The 20,815-nt window shown below is 38.0% G+C and overlaps 1 protein-coding gene across 1 annotated transcript in view; it reads left to right on the forward strand.

Moving 5' to 3' along the window:
- The first annotated feature begins 13,279 nt into the window (after positions 1–13,279).
- The window catches only part of TLK1 (tousled like kinase 1), a 190,750-nt gene continuing 183,214 nt past the window's right edge, over positions 13,280–20,815 (forward strand). Inside the window, exon 1 of the mRNA XM_053907753.1 lies at positions 13,280–13,300. The gene's annotated coding sequence lies outside the window, so the exon portion shown is untranslated. The remainder of the gene's footprint in view (positions 13,301–20,815) is intronic.

Here is a 20,815-nt window from a genome sequence, read left to right on the forward strand (position 1 = left end):
CTTTAAGATGCAGAATGGATGAACATAAGGGAAGGGAAACGAAAATAATATAAAAACAGGGAGGGGAACAAAACATAAGAGACTCATAAATATGAACAAACAGAGGGTTACTGGAGGGATTATGGGGGGGGGATTGGCTAAATGGGTAAGGGGCATTAAGGAATCTTAGCGTGCACTACACTCTAATTTGGATGTAAATTTAAAAAATAAAATTTTTAAATAAGTGTGAGAAGAAAACAATTAAGTCTGGAAATAAAGCAAAAACTCAAAGCTAGAGTAGTAAGATCCAAAAGTTGCCAGTTGCTCAGGGTAAGACCAAACCAGGATATTGGCCCTAGGGTATAAGTGCTGAGTGACCTTGGGGCCCTATAAGATTTCCAAATAGGAATCTACCTAGAAACATCATGATGGAATATTAGAACATTAAAGACAAGGGGAAACATCTTTAAAAACAAGGAGGATGGAAAGACAGGTTGCTGACACTGAATCAGCAATTGGATAGACAACGCAATAGAGGTCAGAGGCAAAAGCAATGAATGTTGTAAAAGCACTAAGAGAAAGTAACTACCATTTTCATATATACCTGATAACCAAGCCAAAATATAAGTAGCAAAAACGAACAGGATCACAAGAAAATTTTACAAATCTGAAATCATAGTGGAAAACTTTAATACATCTATCCAAAACTAATAAGTCAAATAGTCAAAAAAAATCAGTAAGCCTCTAGAAGACTTGAACCACAAAATTATCAGCTTCATACAAAAAACAGTACTCTATCATCAAAATTATATGCCCATTATTTTCAAACACACACAAACTCTTTCAAAAACAAATCATATATTAGGCCATAAAAGAAGAGAAATCCCCAAAAATGGATATATTTTCCATGAAAAAAATGTAATAAAATTCAAAGTGAATTGTTAAAAAGATGGTAAATAATGAATGAACAAAAGCCTCATGTATTATAGTAAATAAAAAGTACATTTTAAAATAACTTACTTTTCAACAAAAAAATTAAGATAGAAATAAAAAAATATGTAGAACTAAATGACAATGAAACTATTACTTATTAAAATTTGGGTACACCTGGGAGAGTATAGCCTTAAATATATGTGTATAAGATAACAGAAATATTAAAATCTATGACTCCATGTTCAGTTCAATAAGTTGGAAAAAGAGAAGCCGAGTAAATTCAAAGGTATTAAGAAGAAATTTTTTAAAAAGTAGAATTCATAAAATAAAAAATGAAAAAATTGTGTTTTCAAAGACTAATAAAATAAAGAAATGTTTAGTGATAACACTAAAAATATCCAAGGGTACAATAATGTTATTAAGAATGAATAGAGCTTATAATTGCAGAGAAAGAAGAAATTTTAAAGCCACAAGAAATTAGTCAAGTCATATAAAATTGCCAATATTCAAACTTTTGACCTTATAAAACCACAATTTCATGTTGTTATAAACAACCTTAAGGCCAAATATTTGAAATCATAAATAGGATAATTTTCTAGACAAATGTAAATGACTGAAGTCAACTAAAAAAGGAAATTTAAAAATTTTAGTATACTTATAATCATTAAAGAAATTGAACTATAGTGAAAAAAATATCTATCCCCCAAACAGAATGAGGCCCAGACAGTTTATAACCTAATGTTAGCAAACCTTTAAGAAACAACACTTAATATTTACCTATTCTCTTCAAGGGAATAGAAATATAAATGGGGGGGGGGGACTATTGGTTCCACTTCAGGGTATTCACCCTAAAAAAAATGCTCACACAGGTATATATATATATATATATATATATATATATATATATATATATATAAAGGTAGGAAAAGGGGCGCCTGTATAGCTCAGTTAAGCATCCGACTTTGGCTCAGGTCATGATCTCACAGTTTGTGGGTTCAAGCCCCACATCAGACTTTGTGCTGACAGCTCAGAACCTGGAGTCTGCTTCAGATTCTGTGTCTCCCTCTCTCTCTGCCCCTCCCCTGCTCATTCTCTGTCTCAAAAATAAATAAACGTTAAAAAGAAAAAGAATTTTTGAAGGATAGGAAGATACATCCTGGGATGATCATGGCCATGAAGTTTATAATACCCCAAATCATAAAAGACTAAATCTCTTTGAACTGAAGACTGGATAAATAAATTGTGGGATATTCATACCATAGTCAAAATAGATAAATCAAACTGCATGTATCAGCATAAATAAATCTTAAAATATTAAGGTTCAGTGAAAAAAACAAGTTGCAAAAGAAAATGTACTGTGTAATATCATTTACAGAAATCTTTTAGTCTAATAAAGGTAGTGTCTATATAAACAACTGCATATTCTTTGTGCATACAAAGGTAGTAAAAATACTAGAATGTACATGGCAGTGATGCTTAGGATAGCTGTTACGTCTGGGGATGAAGCAAAATAGAAGGATTTTGGGGAGGGAATTTCAATGATATCTGCACCTTTTAATATGTAAGGGTTAAAGTAAATAGTTGTACTGGGTTGAATGGTGGCCTCCATAAGAATATGTTCCATCAAAAGCCTGTGAATATCACCCTATTTGGTAAAAGAGTCTTTGCAGATGTAATTAAGTTAAGGATCTACAGATGAGATCATCCTGAATCAGGGTGGGTCCTAAATCAATGACAACTATCCTTCCAAAGAGGAGAGAAGGGGAAAAAATACACAGAGGAATGCCAAGCATTGCTGGCAGCCACCAGAAGCTAGGAGAGAGGGATGGAGACGATTCTTCCTCAAAACCTCCAGAAGGAATCAATCATGGTGACATCTTGATTTTGGACTTCTGGCAACTAGAACTTTGACAGAATAAATTTTTGTTGTTTTAAGTCATCAAATTTGTGGTAATGTGTTATGGCAGCCCTAGGAAATTAATGTAGTAGTGCAAAAAGTCAAAATATGTCACTTGAAGGTTTATGGGTATTATTCTCTGTATTTTTCTATATAGTACAAATAACTCATCATTTAAAAGTGTATATTTGCTATATATATAGGAAGGGGAGGTCCACTGAGCCTATGATAAAATGCTCTTTCATGTCTCTCAGCTGCTTCTGACTCCAGATATACTTGCAGACTTGATAGTGAAGAATAAAGTCAGTCCTCTGCTTCATTTCTCCTTTGCCTGATTCCAGCCATTTGACCAAAAAAGTTTTTATAGTCCTTGATTTTGGTGTTCTCCATAGAATAATTTAAAAATTCTTGCATCAAGCCCAAAACCAACATTTTTGAGAATGATTACACAAAGTCTTTTATTATTTATCTATTATTTATGCAAATCAATGAAGTGCTAATGTGTTTTGTGTCAGTTAATGGAAAAAGAGTTGGATGGTGAGCTTTTGGAAGCATATATTAATTTTTCATATTATTATAAAAACAATCAACCTTTATCAGCCTTTAGTACTGTTAAGTTGCATTTTCCTAGAACACAAATTTGACCTGCAACATGAACTACTAAACAGAAGTGGCACTTTACTAACATGGGTGGAACCTAAGGAAAGGCAAGAAGAACATCAAAGCCTTTTGCACTGTAGAATGGGGAGCTTTATGTACAGTCAGAAAGCCTCTTTCTCTCTCTAGCTCATCAATCGACTTCCTCCACTAGCTAACTCATCATGCTTCTGATCCAAGATGGCACAGGATACCTGTTGAGGTACAATTTTAGAAAACATTTAGAGTTGTCTGTATTCTCAGGTGGAAACAATTAACTGAACCAGGAGCAGTTTCATTACTATGAAATTAATTCTTTTAATGCTGCCCCCTCCAACTTAGTTATGCAAATAACTAAGGGCAGAAACAGGACTAATACTAGCAGTGATATAATCAGATTTCACGTTCATTATTTTTGAGGTTTGATGGGTGGATCCTTTTGTACCAAGAAAGCCCCTAAGAGTCTTGGGGAAAGTCCCCACAGAGGGGATGTTGGGAAAGACCATGTGAGAATTTAAGTAACTCTTTGGAAAAATGAAAGATTTAAGACCATATTTTTCCTTAAGCTGGAAAAGTGTCTTACAAGTAACACATATGCTATTTCAGCTCAAAAATCTACCACTGAGTAGAACTTCCTTCTGTGTCTCATATTTAAATTCTCAAGGGAGTAGATATAATTACCTTGCCCAGGTCAGGTGTCTGTTTCTGGCCTATACAGCTAGGACCTCAGAAGGATGAAGGCCAGTCAAAAGGGGTAAGAAGGGAGGTATTGAGACAAAGGTCAATATAGACATAAGAAAAGACACAAGCAATGTTTCTTGGAAGAGCACAGACTTTGGGTCAGAAAGATATGAGCTTAAATGCAGAAGAGGTCACTTATAAGCTAAATCACCTGAGGATTTCAACTCCCTCATCTATAATTTGGGCATAATAAATATGTAAATAATAAAGATCACAACTAATAAAATAGTTGTTAATATTAAATAAGGTAAAGTTATAAAATGGCTTGTGCAGTTTTCGGTGTATACTATTCTCAGGAAAAGGTCAATGTTATTCATAACTCTACTAACAAGAGTTAGGTGTTCTTCCAAGGTGCCTTGTATACTCCAGGGTATTATTCTCCAAGGTTTGTAAATGGCTTTGAGATTCTTTGGGAAAATGTACTATATTGGGAAGAAATTTTATTTGAAATTTTATTATTTGTTTTGTGTTTCTGGTTCAATGACTAGGTCATAGAGATAAGACCAAGGAAGACTATAGTATTTTTTTCTGGCTCTTTGTCCTGTGATAGTGAGAGCATTAGTCAAAACTCTTATGGTGGCAAATGAAAAAAAAAAATCCCCTGGCTTAAACCATAAAAGGAAATTTACTGACTCATGTAAATGAAACAGTCCAAGGCATGGTGGCTTCAAGATTATTTGGATCCATGTACACAAAAAATGAAGCCAGGAATCTCTTGGTTCTGCTTTCCTCAGTAGGTCTGCATTGTCTGACAGGCTCTCCTGAAGTGGCAGCCAAGATTCCAAAAACAACTTCAGGCTTGCATTCTATCTTAAGAGTTCTAGCACAAAACTGGAATAAGACTCTCATTGGTCCAAGCTGGATCACATGTCCATCTCAATGAATTATGAGGGCAAGAGATATAGTATTCTGACTGGCCAGGTTTGGGTCATACACTCATCACTTAGAGCCTGGGGATGGGAGTGGGGATCAGCTCTACCTGAAGCACATGAAGGGTTGGTAGGGACCCTCAAAGTATTGTACATTTTTACTAAAAGAAAGAGGATGGGGATGGTATGTGGGAGAAGAAAACAAACAGTCCTTTACAGAAGGATCTGCAGGTGTAGAGGAAAATTAGAACAAAATGACTACCCTCTGGTTTTCTGCTGCTACAAATTAATTATAGGGGCACCTGACTGGCTTAGTCAGTTGAGCATCCGAATCTTGTTTTTGGCTCAGGTCATGATCTCATGGTTCATGAGTTCAAGTCCCGCATTGGGATCTGAGCTGACAGTGCAAGGCCTGCTTGGGGTTCTCTCTCTTTCTCTCTCTGTGCCCCTCCCCTGCTTGCTCTCTCTGGCTTTCTCAAAATAAATAAATTAATTTTTAAAAAATTTTAAAAAACAAACAAAATCCCTAAGTAATTATAGATCTATGTCACCATGTCAACTGAAATATATTTTCTAATCCTATTTGAGAGAAATTCTGTAAGTATGACCAATAATGTATTCCTGGATGAGAAAAATGAGGCCAACTTTATGAAGATCGACTTATCGGAAGTTGCAGGTAAATTACTTTACATAAGAGTCGTTCACTCTTATCTAGATGACTTGTGTGTGACCACTATCCTAACCAACTCATCCTATAACAAAGGAAATTGCCATCTGTCACTTTGCTTCTATGAAATATTTCTGGAGGTGGCTTGCCAACTTCAGCCAGAATTATAGAACTAATGAGTTTTTAGCTACCATATGCACAGAGTGTAATAATAGCAGGTTCTAGGCAAATGTTGTCTACTTGCTTCTGGGAGTGCTTTCCCTCCATGATAGGAGCAGATGCCCAAGGCTCTATTAAGAATTCTGTTTTCTTCATAAATCTGTACAGTGACATGGAGTCCTCATATTCTAGTGAAGTGACTTTTATATGGAAAACATACCCTTGTTACTCTGTTTCTCTTGGGGTTTTAACCTCTGTTGTATAGAGACTGACCCTCATTGTATCCGAATCAAATACCAGATGCCTTCTAGAAAATTTGGCCAGTTTTAAATCTCTAATAGGTCTTCTGCTCTGTTGGTATCTTACTGATTTATGTGAAAGCGAACAAGATATTAATTTTCTAGAATTTCTTGCCACTTATATGAAAATGACTGTTTGTACCTAGCCCAGTGCCTTGTGCATAATTACTATAACAGATTAGGTCAGATTCTGTGGTTGCAACAAATGACCCCAAATTTCAATGGCCTATACTAACAAAAGCTTATTTCTTATTTTCTCTGTATGTTTCAACATGCTCTATAGATTACCAGGCAATTTATTTCCTTGGGGCTCCAGGATGTGGGACCCCACCAAGGGAAATCCATAAGTACTCACAGGAGACTACTGGGGAAGGGGAAGTGTGAATGAGTGGGTGAGTGTCTTGTAAGTTTATAAATTAGGATGCTTTATTTTTAAAAACTACCAGAAAACCCAGCTTTTTCCATTGACAGTGCCTAGAAACAGCGATACCCTGTATGTACATAAGCAGTTTTATACATGCACATATACATAGGGATTTTTGTCATTGTTTTATAAAAATGAGACCATATTACATATACTTTTCTTTTGCTCTCAACATCTTTAATAAATTTACTTTCAGAAAAATCATTTCATTCTTTGTCTTTGGACAAACCTTTTTTAAAGTACCTTTATAAGCTTTCGTTAGATATTAATGTCTAAAACGTGTTCAGAGGGCTTTTTCTACAGTCTGACAGTGGTGTCCTCTCAATTATCTAAGCCCTCATGATCAAGTTTGGGGTTGTACTTCTCCCTCCTGCTGTCTGCTTTTCATACCTTTCTCCGTTTATTAGCACGTCCACCAGAGGGGGGCAAGAAAATGGAAAAGAGGTGAAGCATTGCTCAAAAATAGATCAGTGGAACAAGAGGGCCCAGAAACAAAATCTTAACACAGGCATTTTTACTTGTGTTGGGCATGGTTGGAAGACACTTTGGTGGCTAATGTTTATTAAGTCATCGGTGGATTTGAAAGGGGGAATGGAATTCACTGCCTATTCTTGATTTTTAAAACTTGGTGTGCCATTTCTAGGTAATTGTGGCAAAGAGTGGTCCTTTAGTAAATGTTAGAAGAATTCAATCAACAAACATTTATTAAGCACGTACAATGCACTGGGAATCGTGCCAGGCAGTCTCTGAATGAATGAACAACTCAGATGTTTGCCTTTTGTCCTACCGAGTGGATCTGCTCTTCTGTAACATTCCTGTGAAAGTTAGGAGGGAGACATGGGGAAAATGGAGAAAACAAATGCATCCATTTTGGATTAGTTTCCTAGGGCTGCCATAACAAGGTACCCAAAGCTGGATGTCTTAAAATAATAAATGTTTGTCTCCATAGTTCTGGAGGTTAGATGTTAAAAATCCGGGTGTCGAGGCAAGGCCACATTCCCTCGGAACTCTAAAGGAGAATCCTGTCTTGCCTCTTCCTGGCTTCTGATGGTTTGTGACAGTCTTTGGCATTCCTTGGCTTGTAACTGCCTAACCCCACTATCTACCTCTGTAGTCGCTTGGTGTTATCTCTGTGTGTCTCTGTCTTTACATGGCCTTCTTAAAAGGACGCTACTCATATTGGATTAAGGGCCCACTCTACTTTAGTATGAAGGAACTAATTATATCTGCCATTACCCTATTTCTAAAGAAGTTCACATCCTGGAATACCGAGGGTTAAGACTTCAACATATCTTTTTGGCGGGGGTGGGGCGGGGCACAATTCAACCCATAACAGATTCTTATTATCAAATGGTTCAATAAAACATTTGAACTATGGATTTAATTATTTTAGAAGGTTGTTGTTCCCTGTTTGAAAAAAAAAAAAAAAAAAGGCAGCATAGAATGCAACTCTGAGGCCAGAGTTGGTTTTAATTCGATTTTTACTTCTTACTAACATGTGACCTTGGACAAATTAATTAATTCCTTGTGACTTAGTTTATTTGTCTGAAAAATGGAAATAGTATTTATGGGAGTATTGTAAGGATTAGATGAATTAATGCAAGGCTAGTCCTTATGATAACTTGATACATATTAGCTTTTTGTATTAAAAATAAGCAACCATACATTGACTATTCTTATTTTTTGGAAGGTTTTATTTTTTCTTTTCTTTTCTTTTATTATATTTATTTGAGAGAGAATGCATCAGAGTGGGGGAGGGACAGAGAGAGAGGGAGAGAGAGACTCTTAAGCAGACTCCACTCCTAATGCAGAGCCTGAGTGGGGTTTGATCCCAAGGCTGTGTGACCATGACCCGAGCTGAAATCCAGAGTCAGACACTCAATCAACTGAGTCACCCAGGCGCCCCTGAAGATTTTATTTTTAAGTAATCTCTACACCCAGCATGGGGCTCAAATTTATAACCCCAGGATCAACAGTCCCATGCTCTACTGACTGAGCCAGTCAGGTACACCTAACTGACTATTCTTATCATTAATTCCCACTAGAAAGGTGTGGTGTTGGGTATGTTGTAAAAAGGCCTAGGGGAATAAAGCATTCCACTGTATGAATGCACCTATCAGAGCTTCCTTCTAAGAGAAACTGGACCTGGAGTGAGGGGCAAGGACCCAATGTACTCCTCACTCCCAATGCTGCCAAGTGATCATTCCTGACTGCTTGCAGACCATAAAGCCGATAGACTTCTGACAGTCCTGGAGAAGCATTTCTCCTTTCTTTTGGACAGTCAGCCTCTGAAGAACAATTGATTGAAATGTTTCCACAGAAAATACATCACTGTTAGGAAAGCCTACATACATATAATTTAAATTTTCTTCGTTTCCTTTGGGATTCCTTTGTTTCCTTTAAGATGACCTGAGGGCAATACCTCACTGTGGTACCTGTCTTGGACATTCTTAAAAGCAAATTGCAACATTTGCTGGGCCTGGAATGACCTCCCTCCAGCCCCAGAAAAGTCAGAATGTAGATCTGATCTCCTTCAAGAGATGCCTGAGGTGAATAAAAGATTCTCATCACGACTGACGAGACTTGTAGGAGGGCACACTGTTCTGTATTCATGCAGGAAACTAAACCACACTGTGCCACCCCTGGTCCCTAGGACACTGAGTGCTAAAGTCTTCAGGTGGGTGGGGTGGAGGGGATCCCGGGAAGAATTGAAAGAGGATATGATTGTAGCAGGAGCCAGGCATCAATTATTGAATTCATTGTCTTGCTTCACTTAAACGTCATAAAATTTTTTAGATGGAAGGTCCTTGAGAGGTCGCTAACTCAGCAGTTGAGCCAAAAATGTAGAAAGTTATATATTTTAAGTGAGAGCAGTTTGTGAATGACTGACTTGGTGGATTACTATATTCTTGTGGATTCAAAGTTCTTCTCCTACATTCGTTCTTTTTTTTTAATGTTTATTTATTTTTGAAAGAGAGAGCACAATCAGGAAAGGAGCAGAGAGAGGGAGACAGAGAATCTGAAGCAGGCAACTGAGCCACCCAGGCACCCTTCCCTTGATAGTTCTTTAAGTATGGTTCCAGGACCACCAGCAGCAGCTGCATTTGATCATTTGCATTTAACAGAAATGCAAATTTTCAAATCCAATCCCAGACCTACCGAATCAGGGGCAATGTGTGATCACAGAGTGCTGGAGTTTATTCTGATGCCCACTCCAGTGTGAGAACCATTGTTAAAGCAGCATTAATTTCATTCACCTGGCACCCAGATGTGCTCTATCAAGGGAGAGCGAAAGGGGTGAAGAAATATGCTACACCTACTGTCTAGGGAATGGGGCATAGAGAGATATGCGTGTGCACATGTAATGCCCATGTTAAAAAAATATATTCATGACACTTGCTAAAAGGAAGATTTTACTCCAGGAGACTACCACGATGGGGTTTATAACAGGGAATAAAAATCTGGCTCAACTCTGAATACAAGGACAAGTGGAGATTTATAGTCAAAGAGCAGAGTGGGGATCAGCATATGGAAAATTACTAAGATAAAACATCAAAGCTAATGGGATTCTTGCTAGACTGACTGAACAAGATTCTTGCTGAAGGCAGGCCAGAGCGATAAGATATGGAAGGAGGGAAATGAAGAATTTGATCAGATATCAAGGGGGGGGGGGGAAGGGGAGGGAGGATTTTCCATTAAATTGACCCAACAGGATTCTTGCTAAAACTGGACTAATGGCTCAAGGACAGAGCCCAAGGTCAGGGCCTTGAGAGTTTAGAGGAGCCAGAATAGAATTAGGTCAAGGAGAAAGTCTTTGTCACTCATTAGGATAAAAAGTGACCACTACAGGGAAGCAAAATTTACCACCCCAAAAATATATCTCTTTGGCATATGGCTTATTTTAGGCTGATTTTTTTTTTTTTTTTAATTTTTTTTTTCAACGTTTTTTTATTTATTTTTGGGACAGAGAGAGACAGAGCATGAACGGGGGAGGGGCAGAGAGAGGGAGACACAGAATCGGAAACAGGCTCCAGGCTCCGAGCCATCAGCCAGCCCAGATGCCTGACGCGGGGCTCGAACTCACAGACCGCGAGATCGTGACCTGGCTGAAGTCGGACGCTTAACCGACTGCGCCACCCAGGCGCCCCAAGGCTGATTATTTTTAAGAAAAACAAGGCTCAAGAAGAACCTTTAACCTTCCCCTAACTGCCTAAAAGGTTTAGAGGGAGGATCTGCTCCCAGAAGGAAGCTATCACCATACATGCGACAGTATTATATGAACTAGGTGTGGTAGAGAGGAATTTAACAAAATTTTTCATACAAATTCCTGTGTCCTCTTGTGTCCATAGAGTCCAGAGAACATTTACCAATTATTTACTCTTTTTCCTCTTCCTGTGAATTGCATTTCTTCCTTTTGAAGTCCCAGACCCCTACCCCCCTCTCCTTAGTTTGAGATGACTTATATACCTTGTTTTGCCTGTCTTTGGGATCTCTCATGTTTATGTGGATTCTTGGGAAGTATGTAATTAAATTTGCTTTACTCCTGCTAATCTGTCTTATGTCATTTTAATTATTCAACAGCCAAAAGAACTAAGAGGGAAGGAAGAAATTTTTCCCTCCCCAACACCTCTCTTGACCCCATTTTACAAATAAGGAGCCTGAGGCGCAAAAGGGTTAAAGGACTTACCCATACCACATGGACACTACAGTGCTGACATGAGGCCCTGGTTTGCTCACAGACCACCAGCTTAGAATGTTCTAAAACCACAACCACAGAGTGTGGAAGAGGATGATGGCTGCTAGAGGCAGGATGCAAACCCTTTCTCAAGAGGGATATGGTCCAGTCCAGAGCTTAGACTTGGAATTCAACCATTAGCAAAATCTTTTGGAGTAAAAAATTTTTTTAAAGTGAAAATTTTTCATTTCGCTGAGTACAATTTTAGAAAGTAGCATCTGCTATGACCATAATTTCATAAAAGAAGTGTCATTTTTACACCAAAATAAAATATTAGGTATAATCTTTTTTCAAGTTTATTGATTTATTTTTGAGAGAGAGAGAGAATGAACCTGAGTGGGGCAGAGGCAGGGAGAGAGGAGAGAGAGAATCTCAAGCAGGCTCCATGCCGTCAGCACAGAGCCCGATGTGGGGCTCAATTTCATGAACCATGAGATCATGACCTGAGCTGAAATCATGAGTCAGATGTTTAACCAACTGAGCCACCCAGGCACCCTTGTGTATCTTAAAATAAAAGATAGATCTTTTAAAACACTAAATAAATTTGGCTATTTTTTCTGGAAAAAATGGTTTTTTACTGTGTGTTTTTCTCTTATTCCCCCCAAAAGCAGGAAAGCTTTGTGAACAAATGCTCACAGGAGGCTCAAATGCTCTGCCTTAGAAACTAACAGGGGGGCCTTGACTACCTGCCTCACCATGCAAGGTGCCATCACCAAGTGGGCATTTGATAAATGTTTTTTGATGATAAAAGTGATGAGGACAGAATGGATTTATAATATTTATTACAGTTGGGAAACTACATGCTAGAAGAACAGAGGACTTAAATTGCTTTTCCAAGGTCACATAACCAGTTATAAAAAGAGCTGGTGCTGGAATTGAAATCGTCTATCTCCTGGTTCCAAATCCTTCACCTTTAGACCACACTGATGTTGATAAAGGAAGTCTAATAGGATGTCTCTTATGTGCTTGAGGCAACATATTAACTTACCCAGGCAAGAACGATATGATAAAATCAAACATCAGGACTTATTACAAGATATAAAGATAATATCAACCCAAGAGATCTCAGGAAATTTGGGGATTCTAGGTTCAAGTGGCAAAAAGGCAGCATAAGGAAAGGAGGACTGGAGTTTGCGGGAGGGAACCAGAAATGTTTTGCATGATAAAATGCAACCTCTGGCATGGCCAGGCTGCACTTATGCAGATACCAATCAATTTCTGGAGTTCCAAACTGGCAAGTCTTGCTAGACAGGCTTTAAACCAAGAGGAAAGGGGGAAGGAGCATCCATTTAACTCATATATCACCAGATATATTTGTGATGTGGAATACTGGACTAAGAGTGGTCAGTGGATAACAGTATTGAAAATTTAAACTTCGGTGTGCGCATCAGCAAAATACCTTTATTTGTTATACATCTGTGTTAAAATATGGGGTAACCACACCGTGGCATCTTAAATGAGTTTAACTATGCGAAAAAAGGAAGAGGAAGTGAATTTGCCATGACAAACAGTTTGAAATAATCTGTGGTGAACACCAAAAGGCTTCTTACAACCAAAATCTGTTACAGAAAATGAGCCAGGTAAGAAACAAAACAGTACTTTAAGTTTCTGTTGCACAAAAGGTTCTGTGACAGTATGTGCCGTGTTGCAGGCGCTGACAATTGTGTAAGATTTGAGTTCTCTGGATTGTTGAACATCTGTCTTCAGAGCACTTTTTGGTTTCTAAGAATGTAACATGGGGCAGGAAGTAGAGAAATCAACCAGAAGTAAGGTTTTCATGAGCCCGAAGGAGGTCACCGCAAAGATCTTATGAGATAGACTTGTCTTTAGAAGTGCCTTTGGGACTGTCTGGTCATAACTGCTCTCCCGGGTATGCGCAGCTGTATATATCTGCTGGGTGAAGTTACTCAACAGCCTCTGGGATGCATTCAGGTTCAAATGCAGCTTCCTTTCTCCTGCTGGTAAGTCAGAAAAACTATTTCCTGTTAGCAGTTCCTAGCTTCCCTCTTTACATCTCACAGCATTGTCAGTGAATTAACCTTGCCCTCGCTTAATTAGCCAGCAAGTTCTTCCTTGTACAGCATCCTAAGTTTAGTCACTAGATGGTTCTGATATAAGGATGTTGCAATACAATGGAAGAAACTTGAAAGTCCAAACTATCCCTGAGCTTTAACACTGCCCTTTCGGTTTCGTTTGTTTTGTTTTGCTTTGCTCTTTTTGCATAGGGAGAATGTCTTTGCTGATGTGGTGCTCAGACCATGAGACAGGCTCATTATGGAGATTTTTCTGATTATTTCTGGGATTGAAATACCTGCCTGTCCCACATACTTTCCTAGGTGTGGTCTCTGGGAGAACTGGTGTTAAAGCTGGAAAAACAGCAGTCACAATGAGGTCTGGGAGGTGTCGAGAGGAGGGATGGAGTGGAGCGGCCCAGCCAGGACTGTTCCACACAAAGGGAACAATATTGACTGTGAAGGTATGGGTGGCGTTATAACCTTATTCCTTCTTCAGGGGAGCACTATAAATATACCACACTCAAGCACAGCTTTATTCATCTAAGAATAATCAATTGGTTCACAGATCACGGCAGTGGAAAGATATTCAAATTCAGAAGAGCCATAATAGAACTATTTAATACAAAGAAAATGAAAAGAAATGCAAATTAGGGCACAATATCATATTTTGACTTACTTAAGTAGCTAGTAGAAGGCACGAAATGGGCATCATCATACATCACCAATGGGTACAAGCTCCTAAACCTTTTGAGAATGTGGATCACAGTGTATTAGTTTGCTAGGGCTGCTATAGCAAAGTACCACAGACCAGGTATCTTAAACCAACAGAAATTTATTTTTTCATAATTGTGGAGGCTAGAAGTCTAAGATCAAGGTGTATGTAGGTAAGGTTGGTTTCTTCTGAGGCCTCTCGCCTTGGCTTATAGATGCTCATCTTGTCTGTCTTCACATGGTCTTCCCTTTGTATATATCTGTGTCCAAATGTTCTCTTCTTATAAGGGCATCAGGCATATCGGATTAGGGCCCACTCTAATGACCTCATTTTAACTTAGTTACCTCTTTGAAGAGCCTGCCTCCAAATACAGTCACATTCTGAGGTCCTGGGGGTTAGGACTTCAACAAATGGACTTAAAAAGGGACACTTGACTGACTTTTTAGAAGCTATACTAAAGAAGTAAGTATAATTCCTCAAATTATAGGATATATATTACTTTCTTATAACCTGCATTTCTTACTCATTACATATTTTTAATACTTCTCTATGTATTGAAACACCTATAACATCAATTTTTATTTTTTTTATAAATTTTTTTTAATGTTTTTTTTTATTTTTGAGACCGAGAGAGACAGAGCATGAACGGGGGAGGGTCAGAGAGAGAGAGGGAGACACAGAATCTGAAACAGGCTCCAGGCTCTGAGCTGTCAGCACAGAGGCCCACCCGGGGCTTGAACTCCGGAACCGCGAGATCATGACCTGAGCCAAAGTCGGATGCCCAACCGACTGAGCCACCCAGGCGCCCCTATAACATCAATTTTAAATCATTATCTAGTATTCTGTCATACAAACACATTGTAATTTAGTTAACAATTCTTCTATTTTTAATTTAATTTTTTGAATAAGAAATACATGCATACAGTTGCAAATCAAAACAGTATAGAAAGGGTAAACACTAAGAAGACTCCCACCCTATCCCCCTTTTCCTCATAAATAACTCCTTTTATTGGTTTCTTGTGTCTCCTTCCAGTGTTTTCTTATGCAAATAAAAAAGCAAATGCAAATATACATTCGTATTTCCCCTGCTTTCTTACACAACAGAGAACACACTGTTTACACTTCTCTGCACCTTTTTTTTTTTTTTACTTAATATATTTCTAGACCGTGTCCATTATCAGTACTGCAAGAGCATCCTCATTCTCTCCTACAGCCACAAAACATACAATTGTGTGAATGAACCATAGTTTATTTAACCAGTGTCCTCTGCGGAAGGTTATTTCTCATCTTTTTCTATTACGTGCAGAGGGACAAAGAATAAACTTATACATATGTCATTTCCTACAATTACAGGTGTATTGCTAAGATAAATCCCTAGGAGCGGGATTGCTGAGTCAAAACGCCTTTGTAGTTTTGATAGACACTGCCTCGTTGCCCTGCATAGGGGCTGCGCCATTTTGTGAGCAGCGACTAATTTTGCACAGCCTCCCTAGTAGGATGAGCTACAAACTTTTGGATGTTGATCAATATCAAATGCCTCATTTTTGAACATTTAAGTTGCTTCCACTTTCACTACACTTAACAACACTATGATTAATATCCTTATAGCTTTACCTTGGCTCATGTTTTAATTATTCCCTTAAAATAAATTTCTCAAAGTTGATTATGTTGTTCCAGGAGTATCTGCATTTTTAGAGCTTTTTAACTGTACTTACTTGGGGGATTCTTGAAGTCTCCTGGGCTTTCAAGCATGGAGAGGAGCACTCTCCCCTCCTGCAACGTAATTAATGCGCTAAGCTTATATAGCTAATAAACAAAACTTAGAAAATCAGTTTTCTTTAAGCATTTAAACATGATTTTAAATTTAATTAATCAAAATCTCTTTAATGGTTTAAAATTTAATTACAAATTTAATATAAAGAATTATTTAGAATATTTCAAATGCTTTAAACAGCAGTGATAAAACTTACATTTACAATTTTAAAACAGCAATACCCTGAATTCAGTTCATTTTTATTTTATTATTATTATTTTTGTTTGTTTAAACTTTTTTTAAATGTTTATTTATTTTTGAGAGAGAGAGAGAGAGAGAGAGAGAACATAGGAGCAGGGAAGGGGCAGAGAGGGGCAGGGGAGGGAGACAGAGAATCTGAAGCAGGCTCTGCACCGTATGCTGTGGGGCCTGAACCCATGAACCATGAGATCATGGCTTCAGTCAAAGTCCAACGCTCAACCGTCTAAGCTACCCAGGTGCCCCTTTATTATTATTTTTTAAAAGATTTTATTTTTAAGTAATCTTTACACCCAGTCTGGAGCTCAAACTCAACAACCCCGAGATCAAGAGTCATATGATCTACTGACTGAGCCAGCCAGGTGTCCTCAATTCATTTAAAAAAATTATTTGTATACTTGTTTTTACACCTTCCTAAGGTTGCAACAGTACCAATTTCTATACTTTCCTGGGATTATACTTTTCTGGTAATTTTATGAGAGACAAATTTTTAAAAAGACAGACAGAAAGAAAATAGACTGCTTCAGACTAGGTTAGAGAGCCTGAATTGTCAATTTCATTGACTTGTAGTTTTATCTTCTAAGGTAATTCAAACCTAAATCATCTGTCATCTGAATACTCCTCCTCCCTCTGCCCCCCTTTTTTTTAAATAGGCTTTCTTTTTTAGAGCAGTTTTAAATTCACAGCAAAATTGAGTGGTAAGTACAGAGAATTCCTATATTCTCCCTGCCCTCACTCACGCACAGCCTCCCCCACTATCAACATCCCCCACCAGAGAGGTGCATTTGTTGCAACTGAACCCACAATGACACATTGTTATGACCTAAAGTCCATAGTTTACCTTAACTCACCAAAAGTTCACTTTTGGAGTTGTACATTCTGTGGGTTTGGACAAATGAATGGCATGTATCCATCATTACAGTATCATACAGGGTAGTTTCACTGCTCTAAAAATCCTCTATGTTCTGATTGTTCATCCTCCCATCCCACCTAAGCCCTGACAAACACTGATCTTTTCTTACTATCTCCACAGTTTTGTCTTTCCCAGAGTGACATGTGGTTGAAATTATACAGTATGTAGCATTTTCAGACTTGCTTCCTTTAATAGTTTGCACTTAAAGTTCCTCAATGTCTTTTATGGTCTGAGCTCATTTCTTTTTGCTGCTGAATAATATTCCATTGTTTGGATGGACCACAGCTTATTTGTCCGTTCAGCTACTAAAAGACATCTTGGTTGCTTCCAAGTTTTGGCAACTCTAACTAAAGCTACTGTAATATCAGTGTGCAGATTTTTGTGTAGACCGACATTTTCAGTTCATTTGGATAAATACCAAGGGGCATGTAAGAGTATGTTTAATTTTGTAAAAAACCTGTAACTGTCTTTCAAAGTGGCTGTATCATTTTGCATTTCCACCAGCAATGGATGAGGGTTCCTATTCTCCACATCCTCACCAATATTTGATGTTGTCAGTGTTTTGGATTCGGGCCATTCTCATGGGTGTGTAGTAATATCTCATTGTTGTTTTAATCTGTAATTCCCTAATGAAATATGATGTTGAACATTTTTTTCATATGATTATTTGCCATCTGTATGTCTTCTTTGGTAAGATAAGCCCCTTTTTAATAGTTAGATTTTACTCATATCAAGGGAACTTTTCATGTCCACACTTTCATATAGATTTTAGTTTCTTGTAAGATGATCTCTTTTCCTGAAATAATGTATTCTTTTTTGTTTGCTTGGTCAGCATTATATAAACCAGTAACATGATCCCGTTAAGTATTAAGTCCTGGTCTTTTAGCACTATAGGGAAACTAGGTAAGTCTTACTCGGCCTTGGAAGTAATAAGCCCTTTATAGGTTCATCTCCATGGGGACAAAGATAGAGATTATACTGCCTCCCTCCCTCTTCAGAGCATGTAGCTAATCCATCATCTTTCCACCCTCTCGTGGACCCCCTTCTCCTACTTCTTCCTATCTTTGGTAGAGTTTCTACTTTTTTCATTTGATTTGGCTATCTCACAGTTCCATGACTTTCCTTTTTCCTTCTTAATCAAATAGAGAAAATATGTACCATATTTTATCAAATATAAGATGGTATCATCAGCTGTGTCGTTATTTTATATACCTCTAAGAAAGAAAAATCTTATTAAACTACACACAATGCCTTAACAATAGTCTGGGATGACTTAGGAACTAGTTAAACTACCCTCTCAACACTCTGAAATTCTTTTATTTCTTACAAGGGATTTGGCAATATTTCCTGCCTTCAGTTATATTTCTTGGTGTGTGATAAGAATCTTTTTGTATGTATCTTAGTAACAAAATATAACCAGCTCCATCTATTTGTGGGCATTTTTCTTTCTCAGTTTCCATAAAGTACTTGGTTGTTTCATTGAACAAAAATATGAAAAATATGTTGCCATTCCTCTGAAGATGAAGTCCTCACTAATATCAAATGCACATTCCATTGCTCTGTTTCACTGCCTTTCTATGTACACAATACCTCATTTCAACAAATGCCAAAATTACAGAAGAAACTTTTTTTAGACATTTCAAATGACAGTTAAATTCAACCTGTAAAATACCAACAATGTACGTTACTTAGTGAAAGTGAAAACATCATGAACAGCTGTGACCAAGTATGAACACGCAGCTCTTCACCAACAGCAATTTATAAAGCCATTCACAGTAGAAGCACAGTTTTAGAGATGTTAAAAATGTAAAAAAATAAAAGGGGGGGAGGGGCATCCGGGTAGCTCAGCTGATTGAACATCTGACTCTTGGTTTTGGCTCAGGTCACCATCCCAGAGTTACGGGATTGAGCCCCACGTCAGGCTTTGTGCTTGAGCACGAAGCTTGCTTAAGATTCTTTCTCTCTTAGGGTGCCTGGGTGGCTTAGTACGTTAAACATCTGACTTCGGCTTGGGTCATGATCTCACAGTTCATGGGTTCAAACCCCGTGTTGGCCTCTGTGCTGACAGCTCAGAGCCTGGATCCTGCTTAAGATTCTATGTCTCCCTCTCCCTCTCTCTCTCTCTCTCTGCCTCTTCCCTGCTTCTGCTTTCTCTCTCTCTCTCTCAAAAATGAATAAATATTTTTTAAAAAAAGGATTTTCTCTCTCCCTCTGCCCCTCTCCCCTGCACACTCTCTCTCTAAAAAAAAAAAAAAAAAAGTTATCTTAGAATCAATAACTATGTATCTATAACTCATTAATTGTCATTTTCCATTAGAAAAAGCATAACACCCATAAATGTCAACATTCCCCTATTTATTAAAAATACACTTTAGGGGCACCTGGGTGGCTCAGTGGGTTAAGCATCTGACTCTTAATTTTGCCTCAGGTCATGATCTCATGGTTTGTGAGTTCGAGCCCCACATCAGGCTCTATGCTGACAGCTCAGAGCCTGGAGCCTGCTTTGGATTCTATCTCCCTCTCTCTCTGCCCTTCCCCCACTTGGGTTCTCTCGCTCTCTCTCTCTCTCTCAAAAATAAATTATCAGTAAAAAAAAATTTTTTTTAAATACACTTTAGAAAATTAAGCATGGGGGCTCCTGGGTGGCTTAGTCGGTTGAGCATCTGACTCTTAATTTTGCCTTGGGTCATGATCCCAGGGTTGTGGGATCAGGCCCCACATCAGGCTCCATGCTGAACTGAGCATGGAGCCTGCCTTGGGTTCTCTCCCCACCTCTGCCCCCTCCCCTGCTCATACTCACTTGCTCTCTCTCTCTCTCTCTCTCTCTCTCCCAAAAAATTAAGCATATTCTACTGCATTTGCCTTATTTAGGTTACAACTTTCATTTTATATAATATATGTAGACTTTTCCTTTTTTGTGTATCATTAAAGATTCATGGGTTTTCACAGATGAAACTCATTTAGTTGGCTGTATCTTGTTTTCTTTAGGTTGGCTTCATCATCCTTTTGACATTGCCCTGGTATTTTATAAACATCCTTGCTTTCTGAAAACATTAAGATATATTAAGCCTATCTTGATTTTTCTCTCTATTGTAGGATGTGGAATTAGATACTTTTAATGGCTGCTAGAATTAAAGACCAAAATCTGGGCACAACCTAGGGGTAACAAATTAGATTCCATGCCTGGTGTATCCAGGACATTGACTATGCCAGGCCACTTTGATAGCAGAGCTGGAAAAAATTATTTCTCTTTGATAATCTTGAGTTGACATTTATTTCTCCACTTTAACAGTAACATTCCAATCTAACTTTAAGTCCTCTAAGTTCTGACCCAATAAAGAATTTTTTTAAGTTTATGTATTTATTTTTGTTTGAGAGAGAGAGAGAGAGAGTACGCTTGTGTATGAGTTGGGGAAGAGCAGAGAGAGAGGGACAGAGAGAATCTCAAGCAGGCTCAGCATGGAGTCTGATGTGGGCCTTGATCTCACAACTGTGAGATCATGACATGAGCCAATATCAAGAGTTGGTTGTTTAATCGACTGAGCTACCCAGGCACCCTGCCCACCCATATAGAAATTTTGAATTTGTTTTCTATACAACATACTACTTAAGTATTTAACCCCTCATTTAACCATAGTTTTATCATCCCCTCTCTTATTGTTTTTTTTTTTAAGATTTTTTTTAAAAGAGATCTCTCCACCCAACATGGGACTCGAATCCACAACCTCTGACCAAAAGTCACATGCTTCACTGACTGAGCCAGCCAAGCACCCCTCATATCCTTTCTTATAATCCTTATATATTTCATCATTCACCAATCTGTAG

This window comes from Panthera pardus, unplaced genomic scaffold (genome assembly GCF_024362965.1).
Source record: "Panthera pardus isolate Hobbes unplaced genomic scaffold, ASM2436296v1 HiC_scaffold_10, whole genome shotgun sequence".
Taxonomy (NCBI): domain Eukaryota; kingdom Metazoa; phylum Chordata; class Mammalia; order Carnivora; family Felidae; genus Panthera; species Panthera pardus.